Here is a 6,737-nt window from a genome sequence, read left to right as displayed (position 1 = left end):
CAGTTCCCACCGTTCACAATAGGGTCACTGTTGCCTTCTCCACGGTGGCACATCAGCCAAGAGAGGCAGAGAGAGCAAGACGCACAGAGAGAGAGAGAGAGAGAGATAGAGAAAGAAAATGGAAAAGAAGAAAGGATGCCAGCCACGTTAAGACCTAAAGGCCTTTGCTGTACATACTAAAATGCGAACACACAAACGTCTTCAGACAGCAACGCGGACCGGCGCTCTGCATTCCTCTGGACAGTTTAAGACGCCAAGCGGCGTTTGAACGGACGCCATGGCTGAGACATTAGAGCCGTGATAGTGGAACACACAGTAAATCACAGTTTATTTGGAGAGTTAAGTCATCTGTTTTCGCTGCATGTGAATCCTCAAGATCCAATCTGTCGTTTTAATCGACTATCTAATCAGTGAAATCATCGTTGGCATCACACTCTGTACGCTTGTTGTTATGAAATACGTTTGTGCGCTCTTGGTTTACAAAAAGATGACAAATGGAAAAGTAGCCACAATGGAATAAAGACTTCAGACCAAGAATAATCCGACATCAACGGTTCCACCTGAAATGTTGTGTCAAGATGATGCCATCAGAACTTTTTGAAAGAATAATTTGATGTAAAACTTTGACCACATGTCTTTCAGAAGCTCCGTCCAGCTTAGGTAAACCCTGACCACAGCGCAGGCACCTCGGTCATCCTCCCAGCCACGAAGCCATTGTGTTGCCACAGGCCATCTTGTCGAAATGAAACGGTTTGCCCGCAGCCACTGACCACAACAGATGTTCCCTCGCCCGACACTCTCCTCAGCATGTGTGTTCTGTTGAGTCTAGAGCCAAGATACTTTCATAGACTGGCAATGCGTAACAAAAACAAAGAGAGGGGAATTCTACGATGGCGTCTTCTCCGGCCCGTGACAGGATTCAGATTGAGGTCGCCCTGTTTAAACTTGGCAGCCTGTTTAACTGCATTTAAAAACTCCTGAATCCTGGATGGAATGCGAGTCATATAATCACCGCAGGTCGCACAGACATGGAGGGCCGCACCGGTGTGGCGACCTGAGCGAGTCCTGCCGCCCCCCCCCCCCCCCCAAAGCCCCAATCAAGCATGTCGACAAACGGGCAGCGTTGGCCCCCGCTGCCCTTTGGCCCTCTGGTATGTTTGTGGAACACGCAGGAGGGTAAGAAGGTGACAGCCTGTTGAGATGCCAGGAGGACTGGGAAGGCTTTGGGAAATGTCTCGCCAATGTGCAAGCGCGCACTGCCGCCCGGGGGGTGCCTGCCTGCTTGGGAAACGGACAGAGAAGGGGGACGGGGGTCTGACAACAGGCTGAGTGTGCGCTGAGGGAGATAGTTTGTCCAAGGGATGTACCAGATGTTGACTCACACTGGTTTACTAATCGGGAGCCACAAGCCCCTGGAGCCATGAGTAAACAGGAGCGTCTGCCTTTCTCTGTCACCGCAGGGAAATGGAACTGGGCCTCGGGGGTGTCCCTGGGCACACGTGAAAACTGAGAGAGAGTAATGACATGACAAAGTCATGAGGAATTAATGCGGTGCTGCGGTTGAAGAACAGCAGAACAATAAAGCTCCCTCAAACCTCAGGCTCAAACGTCTTATGTCTCAATCAAGGATTAAGGTGGCTTTTTAACTGGGACCTCAGTGGGAGCGGGGAACACCCATTCCCACCCACCTGTCATTGTAAATAAGAATCTCTTCTTAATTGACTGCCGACTGAAATAAATGAGACCAGCTACAGACGGCACAATTAAAATGACCGACAGGGTTCCACTGCACAATGAACTTTAAATAATGATATCAAATTTAAGTCGAATGTCGTCTTTATTTACCGACTGCGATGCTAAAACTGTGACTTGTGGAAAAATGGGTGTAAAAAGGTGTTTCCGTGACAGTATGATTTGATCAGTTGGAGAGATTAAATTATTCCATTTTAACGAATGAGTTCCCACAGCTCGACACATTGTTTCCCGAAACCTTATAAGCTCCTGACACAGATAAGTATGAAACAGGAGGCAGACAACAGAAAGCACTCACCCTACACAGAGCAGCAGACAGAGGCTGTTAAAGGCATTTACACTCCAATAACTTTCACAAGTCAGAGGGCCCATGGAGAGAGAGAGTGTGAGTGTGTGTGTGTGTGTGTGTGTGTGTGTGTGTGTGTGTGTGTGTGTGTGTGTGTGCGTGTGTGTGTGTGCGTATGTGTGTGTGCGTGAGAGAGAGACGGGAAACCGCCTGGCCAAATAGATCAACAAGGAGCTATTGATACCAGAGATCTGTGCTGGTGTCAGTCTGAGAGCTAAACAGGATCACAATTGTGGTTTGTGCCAATAACCTTGTTGACCTTATTTAACCTTGGATTTGGCCGGCCGAGAGCCCAGACTACAAGTGTCCATTCACAAAGAGAATCGAGAAATCCGTGTTTGTGTAAGAGCACTCTGAATCCGACCATCGATTTTCAATTTGTGGCCAAAATGTAAGTGGACGCCTTCGTCTTTCCAAGTTGACGTCTTCTTTGGCGCCTTCTTTATGTTTGACACCTATTTTTCATCCAGAGACATTTGTATTCTTTTCGTCTTATGTCAGCTTTGTGTCTCACGCCCACTCGTTCGCGGTGAATCCTCCAGACATGATCCTGCTCTATTCTCACATGGGTTTACTCTGACATTCTTCAGAGTTTTTACAAGGAGGCCGGCAGGAAAAACAAGGCTCGGACTTTTGTGTTCTGACGTAGAGCTCCTTGTGATCATTTCAGGAGAATATCCAGAGTTCAGTGCAATGTCTGAAAGCAGCTCATGTTTGGTGTAGAAGAACATGACTCTCGCTTGTAGTAATTGGGCCATGAGCTCAACTCAATCGGACACATTTTGGATGAAATGGAACTTCAAGCTGGGCTCGACCTCGCTAATGCTTTTATTGCTAAATCAATAAGGGAATTCTCATTAACTGCGAGCAGTGCCAGTGCAATACAAGGTGCACAGGTAGTGATGTGCCTTTATGGGATGAAGCCGAAAGTAAAGGTGTGAAGTTTAGAGTGGTTAGTGAGCAAAACTGGATATCACAGTTCCTGGCGTGTCACAGACTTTTCGAACAACTTTTGTCTTTTTATTTTCCGGAAACAAGATCAATCTGCAAACTTAACCAAGTGTTTTGCCTGAACTTGTCTATACTTTAACATTTCCAATAGCCATAATGTTTTCCTAACCTTAAGTCATGAGGGACATTTTCATTAATGTAATCTGGGGTTTTGCAGATTTGTCCAATAGCGGTGTTCTCATCAGGCAACAGGGTGGGACTGAACTGGAGCAAATCAATAGCCAGCTTTCAAAAACGTGTGGAAATCCTTTCCAAACGTTAGAGCTTTCATATCGATGTCCAGTCTTTGTGACATGAGAAATGCAGACATGTTTAATGTGACCGTATACTTTGTTCATTTGTATATCTATATGTTATTTTTACATTCATCTGAAGTGCAGTTAACGTAGCACAGGGTCTCTGCGTCTTTAACTGTAAATGTTGTTCTGAAGCTGGTCAGGTGTGTGATTGAAGATGTAGTGACGGATATAAAAGTGTAATGAGACGGACGGACAGAAACAGAGAGAGACAGACTTCAGGAGCCGGGCACCTTTCTCAGTCTGTCTAGTAACTGTGCAGGCATGAGTGTGTGTGTGTGTGTGTGTGTGTGTGTGTGTGTGTGTGTGTGTGTGTGTGTGTGCGTGCGTGGTGTAATTACAGCCAGGTCCCCGGCGTGGAGCCCAGTAGAAGTATCGTCAGTCTGTCTGTGGCATGCGGTGGTGCTGACCTTCCCTCTCTCTTCTCCTCTCCTCAGGCCTGGTGACTCTCTGACTGGCTCTGGCTCCACCAGACGCCCCAGCGCACCGCTCGCACACAGGTGCTAACAGGACGGCCAGTCGCTCGGCCTGTGTGTACCATGTCCGGTGAAGTCTCCCCTATGCACATATATCAGTAATTACACAAACAAATCCTTACGTTTGTCGGAAGTTGATGCAACAGTCTGCGTCAGGCTGAATTTAATGGTAGAGAAGCTGCTTCCTAAATTCTTTTGGGAAGACAGATCCTGATATTAGTTTAAAACAGTTCAATATATATAACAATAAGAACAATTTGTGTACGTGTGTGCGTGAGACAGTCGGAGAAACCTGTGATTCCTGTCGGCTCCGCTCACTGTTTACTTCGGTTTCCTCGAATATTTGGTCAGTTGATGCAAACATCCAGCTCTTTACATCTTCATGCTTGGCTGCACACACACACACACGAGTGCGCGCGCACACACACACACACACACACACACACACACACACACACACACACACACACACACACACACACACACACACACACACACACACACACACACACACACACACACACACACACACAGCATCCCAATGACTGAGTCTGGCATTAATCTGAGGGGTTTGCTCCTCAGCAGGGCAGTGCTCACGGCCTTGATGATGAAGCCGAGATTGACATGTGTGATATAAGACCACAGAAGAAGAATGGAGGAGGATTGCAAGTTCATCAAACCGTCTTGTCACGATAAGTCAAGACGATCCTCCGAGCGAACGCCTCTCAGTCATGCTCTGTTTCCTGCGCATCTCGAGCGAGCGCTCGTTTATTTGCACGTGCGAGCGTGTTGCTCGCAGCGTTGAAAGCGTGTGTGTCAGAGAGCGTGTCTGTACAATTTTACATGTCTCTGTTTGTGTATGCAGTGTGTGGGTTTAAGTGTGTGTGTTCAATCAGCCGAGCCTGGAATGTCTCAAGACATCGTGAATCCGGATGATCAACATCGTGATCCTGTGTTACATGTGCTGCGTGCTCGGGGCGCGTTTACCATGGTCTGTGTATACAGAGGCGTTATATATACAGAGGTTAGATGAAAGTACTGATACTTCACCAGGTGACATTTCATAGGGAGGGATTTTATTCATATGGTTGTCATATCAAAAAACGTATTAATGACAAATTGTAGTGGAAACATTAGAATCATCTTAGGCCTTGTTTACACTACTGCAGATATTTCTAAAAGAATATCTGTCATCTACATCAACGATCCGTCAAATACCAGGAGAGAGCACTGTGAGCAGTTCATTCTCCTGTCAACCAGTATATAGCCGCCATTGTTGCTGGTGTTTCTGGCACATGCTCATTATACGAAGTGAAGTAAGAGGTGACGTCCTCGTTTACCAAACATTTACCAAGTTTTCTGAAAACCTGCACTTGGTAAAAAATCTCTGTTTTAGTGGCTTAAGGAGATTGAAAGGCTCAAACGCAGCTTTAGCGTGGACAGGGCGTTAAAATGTTGACCTTCTTCGTGTTTTTCAGTTTAATCGAATCAGAATTGTGGGGGCAGCTAAAGAGCTAATCGAAGCTGAAGTGGAAGCTTTATAGCCTGCACAGATTTGTTATGCTTGTCCCTTTAGTTAAATGAGTCCAAAATATAAAACGTACACTGCAGTGCAAAACACACAAATCTTAAGAAGGAAAATTACACACACAAGCGTGTCTCAAACTCCGGTCTGAAGATCTATCTGTCCATTTAAAACATGAGATAACTCACGCAAACATGTTCGGTGTGTGTGTGTGTGTGTGTGTGTGTGTGTGTGTGTGTGTGTGTGTGTGCCCTCGTATGTGCCTGCAAACCTCCTCAACTCCCCCACCGCCACCCCCTCACCGCATCCAGGGGGATTTATTTGACCCCTTATTGCCAGCGGTGAGCCTGGGGCGGAGATGAAAGCATGCCTTCCCAGTGTGGCCCCAGTTTCTATAGCTATGGACACAAACTCACACTGGTTGGGGACAATGGACGGGGGGCCCTGCCACTCGCCCCTGCCAGAGCCCTCTCCTCCACCCCACCCCTCATCCGTCACCGCAATCATATTTTCAAAACAATAACACAGCCGGGGGGGCGGCGGCGGAGGGAATGGAGGGTTGGGGGCATGATTGAAGTGTGTGCGTGTTTCTATCGGTATGTGTGTGTGTGTGTGTGTGTGTGTCTTTGTGTATGTCCTTTGTGTGCGCGCATGTGCGTGTGTCGTTATTTTTAGGCACGTGTGTGTTTCATGTGAGTGTGAACATGCTCGTTTGACTTTTCGTCAGAGTGAGCGTCTGTGGGTTCGTACATGCGGCCTGTGTGCACGCATACTTTTGTGTGTGCACATGCAAGAGTGTGTGTGTGTGTGTGTGTGTGTGTGTGTGTGTGTGTGTGTGTGTGTGTGTGTGTGTGTGTGTGTGTTTGCTGTGAGCCGGGCCTTTGATGGCGTGGCCGGAGCGTGCCTAATGTGACTGCTGGCTGGGCCGGGGTGGGATGGAGGGAGGGGTGGCAGCGTTGAGCCTCCTGCCCTCGAACTGTCTACCCTGCCGTGGCCCAAGGCTCCTCCTGCAAACTTGAAAGGACCAAAGGAATCCCCCCCTAAACCCCCTCGACGCCGCCCCCCCACATGTTTTCAGAAGGCATGACATCATCCTCTCGCACAAAGGGGGCTGGAGCTGGGGGTTAATATGTGTGTAGAGTACAAGCCCATCAGTCACAGCACTCAGGCGAAACCAAAGATTTGTCCGTTTGCTTATTTCCTCGTGCTTTCTGGATCTGCCGTCGCAGTTTGTCCACTTTCCTTTTATTCTGAGGTACCTGACTCCTCAGAGCCCAAATCACGCGTGCACACACTCATCCACACAAATCAAGCCAAGCTGGTGTTTTTTC

The sequence above is a fragment of the Hippoglossus hippoglossus genome, chromosome 19, assembly GCF_009819705.1.
Source record: "Hippoglossus hippoglossus isolate fHipHip1 chromosome 19, fHipHip1.pri, whole genome shotgun sequence".
Taxonomy (NCBI): Eukaryota; Metazoa; Chordata; class Actinopteri; order Pleuronectiformes; family Pleuronectidae; genus Hippoglossus; species Hippoglossus hippoglossus.
The sequence above is the reverse complement of the archived record's forward strand: the minus strand, read 5'-3'. Positions refer to the sequence as shown.